Below are 23,437 nucleotides of genomic sequence, written 5' to 3' on the forward strand. Positions count from 1 at the left end.
GCCCGCATCAGCCCCACAACAAAACTCAGAGCTTGTTTGCTCGTTTGTCGACTTTATCCGCATAACTGAAAAGAGGTATTTCTGTTGTATGGGAGACTGGAGCTGACAGGGCAGGAATAGTAGCGAACCAGTGCCAAACCTTGAGTGAGGGAGCTGTGACCTCACTGCTGCCCCTGTCTGACGCGCCCCTCTCTCATAAATATCCCACACACGTATGTTTAGTAATGAGTGACCGGAAATCAAACACCGCGTTCTAATAATGATCATAAGAAGAGGACTCATTTATTATCCTGCAGTAGTTTGTGTGTGTTTGGCCATAAGAGCTACACACTTTCTTCCAGGAATGTGATTTAAGAGGAGGGGGGAAGTGTTTGCTATCTGAAAGTGTTGCAAGTGTGTCTGTCTGTGCAGCTATGTGGCTGGATGATAGAGGGACATCTTGGCCTAAGGGGAGTGACAGTGTGTGGTTTCCTCTTTGCAGTGTGGGCAGCCATGTTTTGATGCTGAGATCCTTTGAGAATCTTTCCTGCATTTCTATTTCACCACGATCAGAAGAAGGAGGAGGAGGGGGGGGATTTGTTTTTCTTTTCTTTCTTTCTTTTGTTCATCACACACCGTGTCCAGATCATTGTTCCTGTGTCATGCATTTTGCTTTGCATGGCCTGGAGATGACAGATCTGGGGCATTAGACTTCATATTCCTATCAAACAACCCCAAAAAGTTTACTGCCAAAGTTCGTGCAAATCTCAAGATCTTTCACAGAGGCCTGGGAATGAAGCGCTAGCATGCAGACAAAGAAGAGTATGGGGGAGGGCATATGAGAGAAAGAATGATAGAGATGAAGTGCTGATGGGACGATATGGAGCTGCAGCAGAGGTGAGCTATGCAGACAGAAAAAAAAGAGCGTGTTTGCTGTGAGACTCAGGGGAGGAATCGATCTGCTGTCCTTCTGGCTGACTTTCTTTTTTCCGGCAGTCCAGCAGTGTATCGTTTCTCTCCCACACACATTCACTCCCAAGGCCTTGCTCCCTATTTATTTATTTATTTATTTTGCAGTTCCCTCTTTCTCTCCCACACTGTCCCAGATCAATCTCTGCCCCGCTCTTCCACTTTGTGGCCGCCTTAAACAGCCCCCATCAAAACACACACAGCTCTATTGCTCATCGCAGCTACCATCAGATGAAATACCTCCCCCCTCCCTACTTCCCCAAAATATATTCCTTCCACATGGGAACCCCAACCGGCCTGTGCACTCTCTAATGCTTATTTTTGTGTTTATATGATGGGAGGGTCAAACGGGTTGGAAGCTGCTTGCATCAAATCGTTGGAGAATCTATTAAAATAAACCACATCACAAATAAACTGCGGTTGGATAGATAGTGTGCCTCTCAGTTTGAGGTCTACCTCAGTCCTCAGATTGTTTCCAACTCCATAAACCTTTCTGACAGACTTCAGTCTCCGTCTTACACTCCCTTTGCACCGTGTCTGGTTGAAAAATGGGAGGACGTGTCCCTCACAGATGGAGGACAATAGTGGTTCACGTAGGGCAGCTGGATGCTCCATCTGGCTGTTTAGGTTATTTGTTATTAACAAAAGCTATTGGGCTCGTCTGGGCTAATGTAAACATTTCCCCTCCATGTTAGATAAACAAACAGCAGAGGAGTTATGGTGAACGATGGTGCGATTTATATCTGCCCAGCAAGAAAAAGGGGGAATGGCCATAAGTTATTGTGAGATTGAGCCTAAAACCTCAAAATTAAGCTAAAGCAGCATTTTTTTAGTGATCATATATTGAATGTAAACAGCAAGAGGGTTTTTTAGAACTAGCTGTTGATCTCCAAGGAAGGAGTTTCACTTTCCAGGCATGAATTAAATATCAATATTTACATTTTCCACTTGCTGTACATCTCTGCTACTTTTACAAGTGCTGTCTGAGTTGGGTTGTATGTCGCCTTACGCGCTGATGACATCTGCATCTGTAGCCTTCGTGTTTTCCTGCTGTCTGTCTTTGTGTCTCGTTCTTTTCCAGGTGCACATTGAGCCTATTCCTCCAAATTTGGCAAATTTGGCAAATTTGGCCTCAGTAATGAGACGGTTAGAGTTTGGTGGTCACTGTGACCTCCCATCTGTGCTACTGTTTCGAACATCAAGGGAATTTCATTAAATTTGACCACAAATGTTCACTTGAAATAAAACATAAACTGATAGGTGAATATGATTAAAACAAATTTCTAATAGGGAAAATGCATAAATCATAATATGTTGGCCTGATCCCAGGTCCCCCTCTTGGACCCATCTAACACAAACTAAAGTAGGGTTTCCCCTTTCTTTTGGGGGTCAGTGGTTGGTGGTCATCTGCCTCTTCAAACAGAGAGCAGAGGACAATTTGAAGGTCAGGATCACTGTGACAACATCATTTTCTGCAAAAAGAGAGACATGGCCATTAATCAGTGCCATAAGTCAGTTACAGAACGAGAGACGGATGTAAACGCCTCATACAAGTTGTCATTTGATCCAAGAATTGATTATAGCTACTTTACAAGGATGCAAACTTTAAGGTTATTTATACTTAATCTATATTGCTCACGGTATAACAGCTCACAAACACAGCAGGAACAGTGAGGAGCTAAATCCGAACATACTGTCAGTTTCTAACACATGTATCTGCGAAAGATGTGACAGGTCTTACGAATTTGGATGGAGTCAGCAGCTACTATCAGTGTACACGGGGTTGTTTATAATGAAGGCAACAACTTGCTGATTAATACTAACCAAAGACAAACTCATAGTATTCCCGTAGGAACCAATCTCAAGCACATCCTCTACATCTCTCTACTCCTCCATGTCTCTTATCTGTGTGTATGTGTGTGTGCATGTGGGGAAGGCAGCATGACTCAGTTTCAGGGCCATGCAGAAGCTTCGGGCTCTTTCCCGGCCTGCCTGAGTGTCACATTGATTTCTCTAATGGTGGTCATGTGTGGGTCCCGCTGTTGCAAAGACTTCAGCTTAAACGACACTCAAGTTTTGCATTTATGTGTCAGTAGAAAAGAGCCTTCAGAATCCATTGACCCCCTTTTTTTTTAAAATCGGGCACTTTTTTTTGGAAAGCCTTTTTTTCCTACACTACATCACATGAAGGATTACCCATTTAAAGTTGCATCTGCACATGGTGTTTTTTTTTCCCAGTCACACATAGAGATACACTTCTGTATTAAACCATCTGTCCACTCAGAATAAGTAACAGCTTTTTGTGCACTGCTAAATGGTGTGAAAGTGTAGCTTTACACCGGATAAGATAGTTTAGCTGGTTTGCTTGTGTGACTTTGGTAAGCGTGACTAAGCAAGAGCCCATGAAACACTTTTACAAAAGTATCGTGACTTCACAACACAACCTGATTGAATCTAAACAGAACTGCGTGGGATAAGAAACTGGTTTGCTTTGGTATGGTTCATAGTTACTAGTTACAGTGAACAGACTTTCTACTTCTATTGAAGCTCCTGCTTAACAGGTTCTCCCGTCATTTCCGGGCTGGTTGCTTTGAAAGGTGTGTTTTGAATCATGGAACTGTTGTTACGTGAATAAGCATAGTTACAGATACACGAGAAATCATTAGTAAATAAAAAAAAAAAAAAATCCACAGCTGTCCCAGTTTTATTTATTGTTATATCTTTGCAGTTTTGAATTTGTTGTGTTTACTGGATTATCAGTTTAGTTAAAAACTGACAGTAATACCTACCTAAAAGAAAACAGCAAAAAAACAAACAAACCCCAAAAACCTGGTTATGTAAGAGAAAGCTGTAACGAGCAGTGACACAAAAGACACTCAGGGGTGCAGCTGCTGTGTAACAAATGTTCAAACTGCACCTTGTATAATGTAACTGTGCGTGACAGCTCACCTGTCTGACATGTGGAAAAAGTGTCTGTTAGATCCCGACCAAACCTGTTAGTGATTTATAAATATGTTATTATAATAATGAAGTTGGCTAATGAAAGATGCTGCTATTATGGTGGTAAGTGCATAGTTTTGCAAATTCCCTTTATATGTGGATCTCAGTGTATGATGTTGTAGGTGTTTAATGAAATTCAGTGTCTATAAATAGTAAATGGACTGGTTCTTATGGCACTTTTCTACTCTAATTGATTAAGTGATTGATTGGTGTTTAATATGATTTCTAAATGTCAATCCCAATTTCAACTCATTATTACTGAATTTTATTAATCTAACCTGTCACCGATTCTGCTTTTGCAACCTTTTGGTTTGTGATAGATGCCCAGCTATTAAGAAAAGTAAATGAGGTGAAACGTAGCTTACATGAGAATTATTCACGCCTCTTTTGCTTTGTTGACGCTAAAATGCGCTGATGTTCAGAATTGATTTTGTAGTCTGTTTTGAGAAAGCTTGTGTTTTTCATAAAGGATGGGCTTTGAGGCTTCCTTTGATTTGAAATGATTTGTTTGGGCAGCGAGAGACAAAGAGGCTAAAAGCAGGTGGAATTTGCAACTCTGCATAATGTTTTCTCCATTTTATGGCAAAAATCTGACACATACTCATTATCAGGCTCATTCTGTCATTTTTAAAGGTAAGAATGAATTTCTCAGGAACGTTAATGTAAAGGTCTGAAAATGGCTTAAAAATCTTCCCTCTTTAACAGAGAGGTAATAGTTCTATAACTAGTACTAATAGTACTATTACTAATTACTATTACTTATGAGATAATTTTGTTTGTGTTTGCATTATTGTATCCACCTACTTTACCGGTGAAAGTAGAATAATTAACAGATGTTGCACTATGGGATCACACTGCTTCCAGAGAGTGTTTAGAGATTAGTGAGAGCGAGCTGCACTTTGATAGTGATTATAGTCGGAGTATTGAGTCAAAATTCTGTTTGGTATTAGGATGTTTCTGATCAGAGTAGCAGTTCTTCCTGCACAAACTGTTTATACTGGAGGTCTCTTGGCTTAAAGTCTGGCTGACACACACACACAGAAGGCGGAAGTGACCTAGTTTTCCTAAATGGTACCAACTGTTGAGGCCTTCTATAAATGAGTAGAATAACTTGGTGTCACTTGATAAACAAGTGCCATGTTAGATTCTGAGAGACTAAATTAATCTCATGCTGCTAATCTTGATGTGTCAAACTGTATGCAAGCCAGATGCATGTCTGAAAAACTTCTGAGAGTGTGTATGTGTGTGTGCGGGATTTATTGAGTTTAACTCTGCGCTCGCTCTCAAAGTGGAAGAAAAAAAATTATCTGAAATCAGCAATTTTGCTTTGAGATATGATCCTAGAACAGTAGGCTGACTCACCCAAAATGTCTGTCTCAGTCACAGGAATAGAAGGAATGGAGGTCCATTCCTCCAAAGCCTTTTGTGTCTATCTGTATCTTTGTCTGTTCTCCCGTCTGCTGTCTGTCTGGATTGGACCTACCCTGATGAGGGGGATTTTCCTGGGAAAGTCATATGGAAAGAAAAAAAAAGGCTTAATAGTAAAAGCATGTTCCATTATATTTCTTTCCCTTTGTGTGTGTGGTGTGTGTGGTATGTGTGTGTGTACATTTTATGAGTGGAGCTCCTTTTTAGCACACTGAAGGCATTGTGTTTTTCCTCCTCTGATCATCAGAAGAGCAACCTCTATGAAACTGTGGCTTCCTGTACACACTGGGGCGAGGCAGGGTATCTAGAGAGGAGAGAGGCGGGGAGAAAAAGGAGCAGGGAGGGAGAGAAAGAGAGCCAGGTGGAGTTTACCTCTAGGTTAGATGGTGAGCATCAGCATTCGGATACAATTGTTCAGTCGAAGGTGTAAAATGGATATAGCCAATATTCTGTTGTCTACCAATCTAACAACTGAAAACAGCCCTCTTCAAGCAATGTTTGCTAAAATATACGATTCCGGCCTGAACATATAAATTCAGAACCTGTTTGGAGCAGTTGGCTGCTTCTGGTTCTTTCCAAAGCCCAGCCAGTATGTACTGGTCTGCTATAATTAGCCAACTAGGGATATACTTTCCACTTTATTAGGTACACCTGTGCAATTGCTTGTTTATGCAAATTTTGAGCCACGTGGTTACAACTCAGTATGGATGTAGGTATGACCACGACCTGCTGAAGTTCAGCTGAGAGCCAGGGTGGAGAAGATCTCGGTGACTTTGAATATGACGTGGTTGGCAGTGCCAGACAAGCTGGTCTGAGTACTTCAGGGGCTGCTGACCTGCTGGGGTTTTTGACGCACAGAGTACAGTCCAAACAAGAGAAAATAAACAGGGAGCAGCAATTCTCTGGGCAAAGATGCCTTGTTGATGCCACAGGTCAGAGGAAAATGGCGAGACTGATTTGATCTGATAGAAAGGCAAGACAGTAAAGATGCAGAAGAGCATCTATGAGTTTGTGAAATGCATTTCCCACCATTTGTTCTTTTCAATATTATTAAAAAAGATTCAGTCCAAACTCAAACTCATGCAAGAAATCTAAAAACAGTGGAAAAGGTCTAGAGGTGCATGGAAAGATGACCTTGAAGGGAAGGTTTGAGATCATCTAAATTGGATAATTTAAATGTTTAGGTATTTTTTCCCTCCTTAAACAAAATAACAATACAAAATATTGAATACGACCAGCTTTCGGGATTATGTTAAACCTTATTTAAAATGTCCAGTCCAGTTTAGGGATGCACTAGTGATTTTTTTCTCTCTCTCTATTGTATAAGGATTTTCCAGAAACTCACTGAATCCTGTTATTTCCTCCCAGGATTGTATTACTTTATTTGGCCCTTTTTCGTTATGAGCAGGGACTGTTATAAAAACTCTCTGTGGTAGTGCTTTCAAGGACGCTGCTGCTGAGAAGCAAAAATAAGCCAATCAATAACCAAACAAGGACATGTGAGTTTGGTTATTTCTTCTACTACAGGGTTGCTGCTTGTCCTTGAGCCATAACTCTTTGTGTTTGTGCACTGGTTAATGACCATCAGCGTGGGCTCCACGTGTATACGTTTCCCATCTCAAAGCTCCAGATGTTGAAATCTGCACCCCAGTGAAATGACACCAGTGGCTCACTTGAAGGTTGGAAATCAATCTAAAATACAGACGTGCCTTAGAGAATGGTTAGCAAAGCAAATAAGTTGTATATCTTTTGGAAACCCGGCAGTCCTTGATCTTTCAGCTAATTTAATTCCTCAACAATTCCCACCCTCCTTCTAACCCCCCCCCCACACACACACACACACACACTCATTCACCTGACGTCGCCATAAACCATGTTGTAAATGTCTTCCTAAGTCTTGCTGATTGCAGCCAACAAAGACAGCCTGTGTTCAATTCTCCATGCTCTCTCCCCTGGGTGCCCTCCCACCCTACACCCCCCTCTGCTCTGCCCTTCTGTTGTTATTAACCATTGTCTCTCTCCCTTTCCTCTTCCTTCCTTTAAGCCTGTGTATTTTTGGTCCTTTAGAACGAGCTCAAGATTCTGCAACTAAGAGCAGACGCTTATTTGACTTGTTTAAAAATTTTTTTATTCTAACACCTTCTTTTTAACACTGCAGACACACACACAGCCTCAAGGCCTGTCAGTCAGCAGAAAAAAAGTCAACTTTTTCTGCCTCTGTTCTCTTCAACTGTCTTCCGCACTACCAGTCTTAGACTGTCACAGAGTAGCTCCTTTTTGGATGCCACGGCTGTTTGAACAGGGCTCTTATTTAGTCCAGTATAAGGCGATACCAAGTGTGAAAGTACTGTACTGTCTGGAGCCTTTCTGTATTGGATGTATGCATTTTAAGGGTCGTGACCCCAGCTGCTATGACAGTGTTTCTGTCTGTTAGGAGAAGAGATGCTGCTTTCACTCAAACAGCTTTGTGTGATGATTTGTTATGACTGCAGACGTGTCTGCCCCAGCGAAACCCGGCTGCCTTCAAAGCCCTCCTGTCACTCGAAATATCACCAAAGAAATGAAACTAAGCAGGAAAAGCTGCTTTTTCTTCGTAACTTCTTTTTTAAGATCGAATTTTAAAATGTCGCAAATTTGACGTTGTATTGTTGCCACACTGAGTGCACAACTGCTGTGGTACCACTAGGTGGCACTGTTAGGTTACTCCTGGCGACCTCCAGAGCTGATTAAGAAGAGAGCATTTCCTAACCATACTCTACAGCCTAGATTTAAACAAATAAACAACGAATTTTTTTTCATAATGTCTGAATTTTTGCTTGTTATGTGATAATTTTATTTCTTAAATGTATTTTTAAGAGAAAAAAAAAATTATTCTGTGGGGAGAAAAAAGAGCAAAAAGCAGGTCCTGTCTTTCTGGATTCATTCTGCATCATGGCTATAACCCTAAATACCTCAGCAGAGTTATGAAGACTTCCCTTCAGTGACAAGACAAACAGGAAGACCTACAGCAGATCATGTGGCTGTGACAGAGCACATATGTAATCATCACTGAGTCAGTCAGTCTTATAAGAAAAGACTGAATACCGAGACAGGCTAAGTACTGTTGTAAGATCTTCAAGGTATTTAAAACAACCTGCCTGCCAAGTCGCTATGGAAAATGATCATAAGCCAGAAGGGCTGGAATCTACTGGGCCACACCATATTGTATTTGTTCTCATTTCTAATACTTACAGTCTTAGGGAACATATGCTAAAAATAAATATATGTCTAATATTTGGAGATTCAGGTCATGAACATAAAAGCAGTGGCAGTGCTGTCTACGCTGTCTGCGGGTTCTACACAGATCTGAAGCTCTAGTGACGGAGCTGCTCTCGTTCTGGGTGACCTCGAGGTGCTTCGCACTGAAGGTCACCCTGGCAACAGCCGGCTGATTCTCGGCTGTCTCCTCTCCTTTCTTCTATCGTAGTCTGCCCTGCCCGTCGGCCATTTATCTTGCTGTAGTGCTTTGCTTCTGTAATGACTTTGTGAAACAAGATATCACTGTGATATTGGAGCAATATCCGTGCTCCGCCTTGCCGCTTTAATGGCTGCAGTTCGGAATGACTTGCATTTTTCGACAGTAGTTCTGAATTTTCACATCCTTGCGGTAGGATGCATCACCTAGGCCCTGCCTTTGTTTTGAAAACATCACCCGGGGATTTGAACTGATGAGTTTACGAGCACTTAACTGTACTGCCCTCTCCCAGCATGCCTCACCCAGCCTCAGCTCTCATCACAGGACAGTCATAACACCCTGCACCTAATGAGGAGATGAGAGCCACATCCACACAGATGGTTCCTGTTCCTGTGGCCTGCTGTGGATAATCTTTGTCAAACAGTTATTTCAGGTTTTGCCATTTCTTTTCGTTTTGTTTTGGGGACTTTTTTTTGGGGGGGGGGGGGGGGGGGGTGTTGCATCCCTAATTCACTAACAAGCTCTTCACTAGATTTACAGCGATCCTGAAAGGTCAAAATGCAATAAAACAACAAGCCGCCTCAGGCTGCTCAGCATCTGTGTTTTTGCGTATGCATGTCTGCATGTGTGCGCACATCTGCGAGCAAGCGTGCCTAGGGTTGCCAACCGTCCCTTAAAATACGGAATCGTCCCGTATTTCGAAACAAAAGTACACGTCCCGTATTGAGCTAATAAGGGACGCACTTTGTCCCGTAATACAGTGAGAATCAAAAGTAGTCTATAACTTTTAATGGAATTAACGCTTTGTTTGAAAACATAATTCCCAGCCCCTCTCCTGCTTTGTGACCAATGAGCTGACAGCACACTTACGAGTATGACAATTCAGATTACCACTCATCTCATTGGTCGAGGAAAGGTCGCTTACGGAGAAAATACCGGAAGACAACAAATGACCACAACAAGAAGCATGGCCAACAGGGAAACAAACGCAGACACTGCGGTGCAAGTCTCGGACGACAGTAAACCTAAAGCTGGGCAGACACTGTGCAATTTTTTTCAGTCACGTTATTCAGCTCCTGCTCAAACTGCACGATTGACTCGCAGTTGGTAGGTCACGATGCAGGTCTCACACTATACCGCCCGATGCTCTGATGCGACCTGAGTGCTCACACTGTGCCTCCATAACACGAAGGTTATAACAGAAAATCTGTCGCGCTCTCTCTCTCCGTCTTACACTCACACAGACACACACACCACCACCATCAACTTTGCTAAATTGCTAATGAAAAACATTGATCGGGCAGCTGTGACTGAGCAGCAGTGTAAATCCAACTATTTTCACGGTTGTTGTGGTCGTGATAATTTTGTGATGCCACATCGAAAAGGCTCGGATGAGCTTTCCAAAGTTCTACAAGTTGTGCCTCCATCGCTTGTGTCCAGATCACAGGCTGCACAGCCGTGCTGCTCCATCTTTTACACCAACGTTTACGTGTTTGCGCGCGAGCAGTGTGAGCGGCTGTGGTGAGACCCTCACGAGCGATTGATGATCGGGAGCTGGTCGTGAGGTGTTAATCACTTCTCGTTACCCCACGTATACTACACGATGCACGATGAAGGCCAAAATCGGTCCAATCACTCAAAAAATCGGCTCAAAATGGGCCTAAAACTGCACAGTGTAAGCCCAGCATTAGAGCAGCAATGTTTGTTCCCCTCAGAGAAAGGGAAGAATGGGAAAAGGAAAACACCTGGCTGGAAAAAGTTAATATGGGCATGTGCAATGAATATCAGCGCTATGTGGCCAGAAGTGTGATAATATAATTTATTTTGTGTAATAAACAACTGCAAGAATAGATGATTACAACAAATAGATGACTAATACATAAAAGTAATACATAGATGAATAATGATGATGAGTTAAGATGCGTAATCATGGGAGCAAGTGGGTTTACAAACAGGAGCAGCTGATTAGCATTAGAAAAGCTGAAATAATACCTCAACTGAAGCCAATTGTACTAAATGCACTAAATGTGCACTGTTACAAGAATGTTTTTCTTTCTATTGTTTTCTATTATTTTAAGTTAAGCAGGACAGAGTTCTTTTAAAGAAAGATTTACTTATATTCTCAAAAGTTAAGCATGACAGGCTTCTGTTTAAGAAGGAGACCTGTTTTATCGTGTTAATGTTGTCATTTTGAGCTAAAAATAAATGGCTAAATGATCATTTGTTTCACATGTGTTCATATCACAAAGAATACACATCTACTTAAATCAAATTCAAGTCAAATGGTTAAAAAAATAATTTCACACACAAAAAAAGAGCTAGAAAATTCACCACACTGGGAAGGGTGAAGACAATTGGGTCGCCCGGCCCTGGCCACGAGGTGTCCCTTATTTATTTTTCAGGGAGTTGGCAACCCTAAGCGTGCCTGTCAACTGATTCCCTGAAAAGCGTGTTCTCTGTAGGCTGCTTTAGGTGCCCGAAGCAAAGTTGTTGTAATTAATTTCTTCCAAAAGGACCCTTGAAATATGAGTTGTGTGTACTCTGGATTGTTAAACTGTCGTCTACCACGGTGCTGCTGTTCAACAGTGAATGATGAGTCTCATTAAGCTAGGAGCGCCACACACATGCTGGTCTTCTGCAGCGTGACCCCGCTGATATGTCTTCTTGCGTTCAGCCGGTGAAAAAAAAAGCGAAACAGCTAGACGCGCATCATCTTCGGCTAATCTGTTTGCCAGCTGGGAGACTGTGCCAGCAATACACTTATTGGGAAAGCTCTCATAACCACAACAAGCTTCAACCCTATTACAATAAGTAGCTTGTGGGCTCGGTTCTCTGAATGACACTCAGAGAAGGATTGCATCATTCTTGTCTCTAATCCAGTAGAAGAAATGTGACTGAGTGAGTGCTACTCTCAGTTTCAGTGTTTGAGATAGCTGAGGTATAAATATGTTGACTCATTCACAACCAGAATTTGCAGATGCTTTGCATTCTGCAGGTCACTCGCTCCTGTTGGTGATCGTAGTATTAAAGTTAGCAATCTCCAGATATTTGGTTCTCACGTAAATAACTGCTTCATATTTTGGGTCACAAACATGCAAAGAGGCAGTTGAACTGTAAGATTCTAAATGACAGAACTGATGAGCAGATTTGACATATTATCTTCCAGGTGAGACTGTAACGATAAACACATCAAGAGTTAAATGGTGTTGGTTCAGTGAAGCATGGATCATTTTTCACATCGCCCTTTTGGCTGTGCTTTACTTGCACGTGCACAATCCATCATGTCATACAGCTACTGGTGACAAATGCCCTTGTCTTAATGCATGCTAGAGACTTTCTCATTTGACATAAATACATACACGCACACACATAATGCAGATCTTGAAAATGGAGCTCATATTTTTGCAGTTTTATGCCTGGCAACAAGGTTGTTTGTGACGTTGCTCTGCATGTTTGTTGTGCTGGTGAAGCTAGTTGCACCACATCATCATCCTCCCTCTAGTTGTCTGACCTCACATACCTCATGTTTTCATTTCATTTTGTGCCAACTTTTTTCCTTATTTGAACTATTTATTTTGACTCTTTCTGTTTCTCTTTCTATCTCTGCTGCACTGTAATCTCTACTGAGCCGTGCATAATCACAGGCCATCTGGGCGCTGTAGGGAGAGATGAGCCTGCAGCTCGTCAGATGACCAAACCCATCGTGGGTGGATAGAAACTTGCGTGTGCACTGCATCCTAATATACACACATGCACACAATCACACCTTTTAATAGTTACAAACCATCACAGGGCTGTACGCTTTCATCACACCTTTTAAGACCATAATCAAGGACATGCACCCTGAACAACGAACTGCATTGTTGCACAATGGAAGTAACTGCCGTGGTATTTGGAAACAAATCACACGTCTTTCAGCACTGTTTATTGATCTTACATGGCCAGAATGTTATGAATGTTTGTTGAAGTTGATTACCGGTAAGCTTTAAAGCATCTCTCCTTTCTTGTTTTTAAAATGTAGGGGTTTTTTTAAAGACATTTTTCAGATGTTTATTTTTAGATGCATTGACAATTGTTGGGAGGCTTTGTTTGCACTTACAGCAACATAATGATGTCTTCATCACAGGCCCAACACACAACCCTGTGTTATATACATAAATTATGTAAATATAGGCACTAATAAAGTGACAAATCCCGTTAATCCAATGTTGCCATGATACAGATTTTAAAATGTCATCAAACAGTTGGTGAATCTCTATCTTCTTGCAGTATTATCTGTATTAAAACCTGATGGATTTGTCGATAATACCAGCTGATATTATCACACAGCAGTTACCTCTGCATATTTGATTTGGCAGTTTTTTATGCAAGATGTCCTTCCTGATGCAGCTCTTGGGGTCAGGCAAATGTATAAACCACTACACAATGAAGTCCCATCAGAAATAACATTTATAATGACCAAGGAATGAAAATGAAAAAGGTAAAGCAAATAAAGGAGAAACACCCTTCAACCATGCTGAGTGTTGATGTTGCGTAGTTTGTCCACCAGAGGAGACTCAGCAATTTGGTGAGAACAGTTGGATAATTGTAAATAAGTAATTAAATAATAAAACAGAATGAATATTAGGGAAATTGGCTCATGTTTCCTGAGTATCGACTGATATACTGGAGTCACCAAATATCACCTAATATCGACATTAGTCTTAACAATCCTATATTGGTCTGCCTTAATTTTTATTAATATATTTTGTATTATTACATAACCTGTTACAACAAAACATTTTAAGTGCAACAATATTGTTTAATAAAAGCTGGTGCTAAATCATAGATTTATTTCTCTACTTTTTTGTTTTAGACTTCATTTCCAGTTTAGCATAAACATTCCCTACAGGTTTTTTTTTCTATTTTCATTCATTTTGGGAATGTAGTATCTTAACTATTCGCCTTTTTCTTTTTCTTCGTTCTTTGCTGTGCACCCACAACTGCTAACATGCCCTAAGGCCAGGCACCCTCAGACATCATGGGACCAGCGTAGAAAAATACTTTCTAGAGCTCCCCACCTCCATCTGCTGCAGTCTTAATAGAATGTAACAGCTGTTCTAGTGCATCGTCTTTCTGTCTGTGGTGGTGGGGGGTTAACATAGATACATGGATTATGCTGGGCTCCAGCCTCTTTGTAATTCAGATAAGACCTCTCCACTCCTGGAGATAAGTTTAAATATTAATAATGAATTAAAAGATTCTCCTCTGGGTGAAATATTAATGAGCTCTTCTTTAAAGAGAGCCTTTGACTCCTAAGAGAGGAGGGATGACATTGCGCTTGTTAGAGTAATTTAAAACATCTCTTTGATTTTTTTTTGTTGCTGCTTGAGGATGTTTAAGGACTTAAGGCCAAGGTGAATTTCAGGGTCAGTATTTGATCTAACAGATATTTGGAAATGCCCATTCAAGTAGCTTTTGAACAAGGCTAAGTGACGTATACCAACAAAATCTGACACATGAGCTCAACTGTCTGTACTCATAACTAGAATCTGAAAGCTCTAATTGATCCTTCTATTGAATCTTTGTGAGTGCAGTTCCCCTTTGAGAAAGCTGATCCGGAGGCTTACCGCATCAAGGTGAATGTGTATCAGTAACAGCGGAAGACTAACGCTGTGTCCTTCCTCAACCTCTATCTTCTGCTGAGATTTCTCTAGTTGTTGTGTCTTCCTGGCACTGCAGGACCTTCAGGGACGTGAGAATGTGAAAGATTTCAATTTTCTCAGCTCAAACTCTCACACCTGTGTGTGTGTTTTTTAATAGTTTGCTAGTGGTGAGGGGTAGATTTATTCATATACATATGTGCTTGTGTTGTTTTTCTATGTGAGGACTGTTTGGAAAAATCCTGGAGTCGGGTCAACATGCTGTGGAACGTGAATTGCCTCCATGACAACACTACAGTGTCCTCCCTCCTGCTACCATCTGCAGGGTGCAATCAAGTGTGCCATGATGGCAACAGCTCACTGATTGATCTGAACTATTTAAAATATGCTGATTTATATATGTAGATTTGTGTACCGAGTCCTCTCTGACTCTAACTGGGCCAAGTCCTCAGTGTGCGCGTTGTCGTCAGTGCTAGAAAGAATGGGGAAAATCAGTGTGTGTTTTTTGCAGACTAAATTCAGCGCAGTCCTTTGAAAGTACGTTGACAGAACTTTGGCAGGCCGTCAAACAGCTTTGATACTTTGTTTTGCTTATTGTTGACTGCATTCTTGTGGATGTCTTGTAGAAATCAGCAGGTGGGGAACTGCAGGAGTGTACACAACATACTCAAATTTCTGTATGTCCACAGACGATAGCATTGGTAGCTAGATTTGGCAGCGTTAAACTGTTATTTTACAGTTTACCTACAATTTTTCAGTCCAGTATGTTTCAGTGTTCCTTAATAGGAGATCTTTTCTTGTCTATCTTTTTAAATCATGGCAAGCTATCTTCCTTGTGACAATTCCTCTATTCCTTGAGGTGCATGGATATAGGAATACCACCTTGTCTGACATTAAACAACTACAAAATAAATGCCTACCAGATGCGTCACTGGAAATTATTTTAATTATGTAAAATAACTGAAAAAAAACCCAATCACATCAATACTAAATTAATGAGGAAAAAATACTCTGCATTTACTGTATACAACTTAATTCCCATTTACATTTTCTTACAGCCCAGAAGAAAAACATACATGTGATTTGTAGGGCTCGTCTCCCTCGCTGGTCTTCATGTTTTTCCTATTAAATCACAAAAAACATCCTTATGTTCCTTTGAATATACTCAGTTGAGTGATATTTTCCAGTAAGACACTGATGGAGTGGAGTGTGTGTTAGGCTATTGGTCATCCTGTTGGACAGATGTGTGTGGCAGATGCTATGTTTAGGTCAGTAGAGCGAAGAAGATTTAGACTAGCGCTAGTTGTCAATATTCCAGTGGTTTTTAATGTGTGACAGAGACTAAATAATCACACAAAGGTTCCTCTTTGTGGACAGATGGAAAAAGATTGTTGTTGTAATTAGTGAATGTAATAAAGGGTGACAGAAGGGAAGAAAAGCTGTGCCAGCTTGCTGTATCACTATCCTATGCAAGGGAATTCATCTCTATCTAAATGAGGTTATTCCAGCCTATAAAATGAAAATCAGTCGTCTCTTTGCTCCTTTTTTAAAAGCAGGTTCTGGTCTGAGCTGTGAATTCAGCCTTCGATTAATGAGAAAATCGCAGCAAGATGGCGAGAGGTTCAACATTCCTCCCTAACACACAGCTCACATTCCTGTCTTTGGTGTAAAGAGGGGGCATGAGCACCATGCCTCATTAGATAACCCACAAAGGCAAGGCTCTATTCTAATTTGAAATGGGTTTTTCCCCTTTTCGGATTGCCCTGCAGGGTGGCTGCAGCACTGATTCCCCGTCTGCTCTTTCCCTCCTGTGAAAAGATTTCACCTCGTCAGGTCTGCTGGGTTGAGCAGCGGATGTTAATGCCACGGAGAGCATTACCTCTTCCAGCGTCCAGCGTGATGCATAATTCACTATGCTGAGAATTTCACCCAGTTCAGCTAGAGGTGGCCTAGAATAAGCTGCTAGAGGTGAGTCGGTTTGCAAAGGAGTATGCATTTACTGCCCGTTCACCATGAATACAAGAGGATCAATCGGGACCTATTTTAACCCACTCTGAGCCACTCTCCTCCAGTTTGTAAAACCCTTCGTTTTCTGAATTTAAATCAAACTCAGACACCCATCCCCCTTTTCACATTCACCATCTCTTCCGCTCTTCTCGTCACACTCTGCTCTAAAGCCCTGTTATCGTTTTAAATCGAGGGTTTTCCAACAGTGTTTCCATGGTTATCGGTGGCATTTGTCTGTGGGTTCACAGCCGGTGTCGGGCAATGTCACCCCGTCTTTCAGGCTGATGTCAACTATTGAGTGTGTAGAGGGGGAACACGGAGAGACACGGAGGAAGGGGGTGGTTGTAATTATATGTGCATATGAAGAGGGTTCGAGCAGCTTGGGCGCGTCATCCTGGCAGCTTTTGTGATCCACATGTCTGTGGGGGGAAGTCACGCAGGGACACGGATGTACTCCCCGGAGACTTGTGGTTAAAGCAGCTCCCCGAGAGATACAAATGATCAGAAATACAGATGATGTTTGTTTTGGGGTTTGTTTTTTTTGCAATAGTGCTGAAGGTGTCAGTTCATAACAGTATTTATATAATGGATAATTTGAGGTTGTCAGATGTGAGTGAAAATCCAAAATATTTACATGGGAAAAAACATTGTAGAACAGTTCGAGCAACAGTTTGAGTAATTTAAACAAGAATAGAAATGCACAAATCTAAATATTTTCTACCTTTCTGTGTTTAATATCATTAAAATTTCAATAACTCTGCATTTGGGCTCTTTGCAGGATAAATCAAGCAATTAAAAGAACATTTTTATGAGTGTTTTGTGATCATTTTCTAATGTCATTAGCAAAAAAAATGTGTTTGTTGCCACACCCCTTCGTGTTTCCAGCAAATATCTGAAGAATATCCTCCCTTCACCTTCCCTTCACTTGAGCTCACTTATATCTTCACACACTCATTGAACTACTACAGGCACACCCACTAATACTTACACACACTTCCCCCATCTTTCATTCGGCTGCTTCTTTTCCTCTCTCCCTCCTCCACTCTACCCACTCTCACTTAACTCTCCCCTCCCTCTCCATCTCCCCGTTTTTCCCCCCCTTCCTCCAGCCCTCCTCCTCCTAACCAACCCGGGCCGTCATTAGTTTCCATGGTGACAGTTAGGGAGGTATTATTGCGTGTTGAGAAGTGCTCCTGGCTTCCTTTCAGATCGGTGGCGGCGGAGGCATTGTTTAGCCCACTGCTGTGAATGGTGTGGGGATCAGGACGGGGAGAGCGTAGGACAGGAGGAACGCATCTCTTTCCTTTTTTCTTTTTTTTTGGGTGGGTGGGAGGGGGGGGTCCACTGACACTCTCTGCGTTTGTAGTCTGTGGAGGGAGGAGGAGGAGAAATAGGAGGAGGAGCAGGGAGGGAAGTAGAGGAGGAGAGAGAGGGATGAGTAAGAGGCAGCGTGGTGGTTGGAGAGAGTCGATGAGGGAGCAGGAGTAGTAGCAGCAGCACGTTCACACCGTCTCCCTGAGAGCGCCGTGAAAACATCCAGACTTCTCTCTGCTGCAGATCGGACTCTGCTTTTTACTGTTCATATGTTTGTCACACAGCAGGAGCGACAGAGATTTCAGACAGAGAGCGAAAACTGAGCAAACATCGGAGGTAGATGGCAAACTGAGTTTAGCCGGTGAGTTACTGATGTCGCTTCGTCATGTGTATATCTTTGTGGGAGCAAACATTAATTCATGAGCTCACTTGTTCAGCATTTAGTTTACATTTTTGTTTTAGTTTGTATGTGTAGCAGGTGCTGCCTCTGCTGCTGCTGCTGCTGCTTCACAAAATTAATGTGTTTTCCTCCCAACCAAAACTCAGTCTGGGTTATGTTTGGGTGCATGGGCTTCTAGCTGTCTGATGAATGTGGGCTAATTCTCGCTGCCCTCTGAAATATACATGCAAGACTGCATGTTTTATTGAGTACGTACATTGGGGGCGAATTTCTGCTGCCTTGCTTCTTGGATACCCTGCAGTGCTTTTTCAGAGAGCAAGGCAGTATATGTGTGTTTTTCAGTTCGAGTTTGTTTGGTTTTCTCTTTCATCCAAACTGCAGTGGGTAATTAGGAGTGAGAGATGAGCCCTCCGGCTTCTCAAACAAGTGATATGAGGTGAATAATGTAATGAGCGACAAACACTGCCAACTTCATATTACTGTCCTTTTTAATCACTTTCACTGAAATGACTTTTCAGCTGAAAATTTGGCAAGTTCCAGTTAATACAAGCTCGCTGAAGGAGTGGATGAAGTGACACAGTGATGACCACTACTAGCTCAGTGATGTCATTACATGGCATCATGACAATAATTTCCCAGATGATTAAAGCTTAACAGATTGCCCAAACAGCGCCTTGTGTATGATGTCTGTTATTTTCCACTGATATGTTTCTGTTTGTATTCATTTTCTTTCTTTTTTTGCGCAACTATATAATTAAGCTTACTGGGGAGGTGTCTTGTGGAAAGGGGAGTCTGAGTGTTTCTATGACGACTGGTAGCAGCTGTGTGAGCTGAGGCTGAGTGTGTGGCAGACATTGTGGCATTGCCTAGAGACTGCCGCACTCAGTCTAATCAACGACCCCTTGACCCAGATCAATGGGATGATGCTGAGCCAAGCAGCCATGTAGTCTGCCTGGCATGTATGTATTGTAGTACAGTGTTGCACAGCTGCTTACATTTCCTGGCTCACCACAGGCTTGAGTGGTGTCAGAGTGGTCTGATCCGCTTAGATTGGTGGTGGTATTAGTCCAAAAAACAGGCTTTTCATTCATCAATGCAATCATGGTGATTAGATGTATTCAAGTGTAAGTAAGACAAGTAGAATCTCAGCTTTGGTAGGTACTGGAATCCTGAAGTGGGTAATTTTGCATATTAGGTTGGCAAAATAGCAATGAAAGCCAATTTTAACAGTACATATTTATAGAAGTATATTTAGAATTCTTTTAGTTTTACGCTTGAACTTCTAAAATGAGCAGACAAGTGAGGAAATGATCAAAGGATGAGGGTTCACTCCCTGTAATTCATGTTGCTGTCAGTAGAGAAACAAGAAACTGAAAGGCTCTGAAAGTTGTCGGAGATGGGGATGGAGACTTTGACTTGGTTGGGTTTAGACCCCAGTCACAGAGGTCTAGAGTTGGTGGAGGTTGTTGGCGATCGCTAGGTGAAATTAGGCTCAAAGAGGTATATGGTGCTGTAGTGAGGAGCGCTTTGCAATTGCTTTGGTCACTAGCAGATTACCACGGTTGCCCGCTGTTTCTACAAATATGCTGATTTGCTTGGCACACTTGGCAACCATTTAAAAACACTTGTAACCAGTTATTTTTACCTAGCAACCGGTCGTTGCCAGGTGGCTTCTGTACTGGCCTGTGTGACTGGGTTTAAACCAAACTGAGTGTTGTGTAAATAGGCCTGTAGTGTGCTATTTTCTGCTGTGTGCTACATTTCAGAAAAACTAAAAACTATCCTGACCTGATTCTCTGAAAGTTATCCAAACTTCATGTGTGAAAGCAGCTATATTTTCTTTCCAGGTTAATGTCTCTATGTCATTCTCTGCGCTTTCAAAGTAACACAGTCTCACTGCAAAAGCTGCCGATGCTTTACTAAAACCAACGCATACCTCTTTTATTTGCTTGAGGATTGGTCAAAGGTAAAAACTAGCCAAATCTGCTCCTCTGTGACATTGACGCAATAAAAACATACAGGTTGCGTACAGGAGCTGTGAGCACCATAAGCTGATATTTATGGTTAGGCTGACATGTAGAAACTGCTCAAGGCCAACGCACAAAGACACACACAGTGTGTCCTTGTGTGAAAGGCAAAATTTCAGAACCCCTGGGCAGTGGAAAAAGTCGTGAGTCATGTTTCACCCATTTTCCTGTGTCTGGTTAGGTTTACTTCTAGAAATAAGCCAAAGGAAAGGTTTTCAGCCCACAGTGTCCACAAGTATTTAATACAGGGGTGGGTCTGTAACTGTGAGGGCAGCCATTCTGTGGAAGTCATTAGATTTGATCTCTGTATCTCTGCATCTGTACACCTGTTGGAAATTCTTCCCTGTCCCGGAGTGAAGCTAATGTGAAGCAAATTTGATTATGTAATCTGTGTCATGTCGATGTAAACTGATAAAGATGAGGCCCTGCCTTATTTATCCCAGAGCTGGGAAATCCAGCATCATACTTGTGGTTTTTCCTCCATTTATTGGTCAAATCAAGAGGAAGGAAGCGCCTTATATTGGTCAGAGATGCTGGAGAACTTGTGGTGACACTGACCAGACCACACGCAAACAGAAAAACACACACACACACACACAAATGCCATGCTCAACAGTCAGCCTAATTAATGTACTTCATCACCCTAGTAATTATACCCACAACTTCCTCTTATTCTGGGGCACCTAGGGTCTAGATGGTGATGGTATTTCCTGTGTTGGTAATGTATAATTATATGAATCAGCCTCAAGCGATCAGATAAGGGTGGATCAGTGTACTGCTGTCAGTGTCATGAAGGCATCTAAATAAAGCTCAGTTCCTGTGTGATATTTCACTTTGAGTTTAAAAGTTTGTTTACATTCTTAAGGTTGGAAGTAAGGAGACACAAGCGTTTTACTTTCTAGTATCATGTGTGTCCTTGCTCCTTCGCGTGCATATGCCTGTGTGCGTTTGTGTTTTACTTCTCCATTTGGTCGGGGCAGTCACTCGGAAAGTGTTAGGCGCTCTCTTGTCTCTACTGAAGCGCGTGTGTTGTTTTTGTACAAGACATTGGCATCACACAGGAAGGAAGAGAAAGAAACTGCATACAAGCACACATTAACAAGCAACATTCTAACCTAGTTAAACTCAATTATGAGAAATATTTGCATCTTTTACTCTGACCTCCTTCAGGAGAAAAGGCCACTTGCCTCTAACTGTGGCCTGCTGGTATTTCAAAAAGCTCAAAAGGCTTCAGTGTTAAATTGTCTTTGTAGTTGTCTCCTACTGCTGTGGAAAGGATGAGATGGCTTCCAGAGGCCAGTAACGAGATATTTAATGATTTTCTCCTGCAAGGCATAGTGTGAGTGTATGTAAGGTACACATACACATTTGCTTGCATAGATGTTTGTTAGCAGACAGCTTTTTAAAATATTTTTATGGGATTTGGTGAATCCCTTCTTGCCATATTAACTTCGGAGGGGGTTGTTAATGTCTCCTCATAAAATGCAGAGTCAGTACCTGTGCACTCATGGTTGCAGTAAGTGTGGGAGCTACCATAAATGGTAATTTTCAAGACAGTGAGCTTTTCTTTTTGATCTTCCATTTTTGTATGTCATTTGGCTTGACTCATGTTTCTCACCAGATAAAGTGAGTGAAATGTGGAAATGATTATTTTGATCTTATATTAAAAATTTAGATCAACATTGTTTTTTATTTAAAAGGGTTGTTTTATACATCTCTGCTTAATCTTTGATGTTGGCCAGTCAATCACAGGAAGCTGCAGAAACAGCAGCCCGCTAATTGGGCCGTCTTCGATGATTCCTTGCCTCACTCCTCAGACACCCCATGACAGAAAAACTAAAGCATTTAGCAGACGTGACGGATGAAAGGTGGGCTAGAGCTACCTGCTGCGCGCAGTGGTGATTCTCTGCAGCTCTTTCTATACAGATTTAACAAAGGCTCTGATTTATCCAGCCGTCATGGGATATACAATATGACAGCTATCAGGGGTAGATCATTTCAAGTGTGTGGAGCTCTTATGGATTGTAGTTTGTTGTTTCCTGTCAGCACAGAGATACTTAATGTTAAAGAGAACATATAACAAGTGGAAGCTGATGGTGGAAATGTCTACAGAGATTATATTTGAGTAATGAAGCTGAACAATAACTAAGTTGATTTTTGATGTTGTAGAGAGATTTTATAGGCTAAAGAGTTAATGGGTTAATCAGGAAATAATGAGTACATTTAAGCTTATAAAATCATTTGCTGTAGCCTTAATTGGATTTGCATTTTGTATACATAAAGGTCATGAAGCGATCCTTTGATGTCTTGTGTGCTCATGACTTGCATGTTAAGCACGACGCAGACTGTAAGGACTGCAGATTGTATTGCCAAAGGAGACAGTCTGTTATCTGTAAATCAATATAGGCTCAGAGGGTCAGTTGGATTATAGCAAAAATCTTGGTAAACGATTTACAAGAGCTTTGAAAAGTGTGCGCATGCAGCGGCAGGCCAGCATCTCTGTTTGGGTTTAAGCAGCTCAGTGTACAAGAAGCTGGTCCTAGTGGTCCTCCTGTCTCCTGTGTGGGTAAATGAATGCGGATCAGAGCACTGTAGTGCTGTGCTGTAAGTTAAAAATTCTGGAGCCATTACAGAGGAAACAGGAGCCTTTATTGGTCTGTCTAGTGTACACCTGGTTTCTATAACAGGCCTCTCCCTGTACAGCCATTTCTGTGTGAACTCGTTTGCTTGTGGCTCTTGGCGTGTCTTGGCTTCTCGCTCCCATGTCTTAGCTTTTTCTGCCCTTGACAAACTTCAGCTTGTTTTCATTTTTTTTAAATTTCCATGCAAGGTTTCTCACACAAAAAATGTTAATTTAGGCTTCTTTCTCATTGGCATTTAAAAGTATTCTCAGTTTTCACATTTGAGTGAGTAAGAAATTGCAGCCAGCTAGTGTGAGGCACTGTGTTCGAGGTTCGGGCAGACTGACAGGAGCTGCTTGCCTCGGATCCTTCTTGCTCCAGAGATCCCGTTGCTGACGCTGCCTTTCAGGAGCCAAGTGACATTTTGAAAATGATTCTTACGTCAAAGAAGATGTGTCAGGGTTGAATGTGCGGTGACCTTTCTGTCTCTGTGTGTGTATGTTGGGAAGAGTCCAGTGTGCACAGAAGAACAGCACACAGGGAGGGGATAAGGCTTACACCCAGCTCCACGCCCGCATCCTTTCTTTTTCATCAAC

At 41.8% G+C, this 23,437-nt stretch overlaps 1 protein-coding gene across 1 annotated transcript in view; it reads left to right on the forward strand.

The window, feature by feature from the left end:
• fgd (faciogenital dysplasia) overlaps nucleotides 1–23,437 on the forward strand; it is a 53,387-nt gene that overhangs the window by 224 nt on the left and 29,726 nt on the right. The gene's annotated exons all lie outside the window — the stretch shown is intronic.

Source organism: Diplotaxodon limnothrissa, linkage group LG20 (genome assembly GCF_057381915.1).
Source record: "Diplotaxodon limnothrissa isolate DT_005_m linkage group LG20, D_limnothrissa_male_GT1.1, whole genome shotgun sequence".
In the NCBI taxonomy this organism is placed as follows: domain Eukaryota; kingdom Metazoa; phylum Chordata; class Actinopteri; order Cichliformes; family Cichlidae; genus Diplotaxodon; species Diplotaxodon limnothrissa.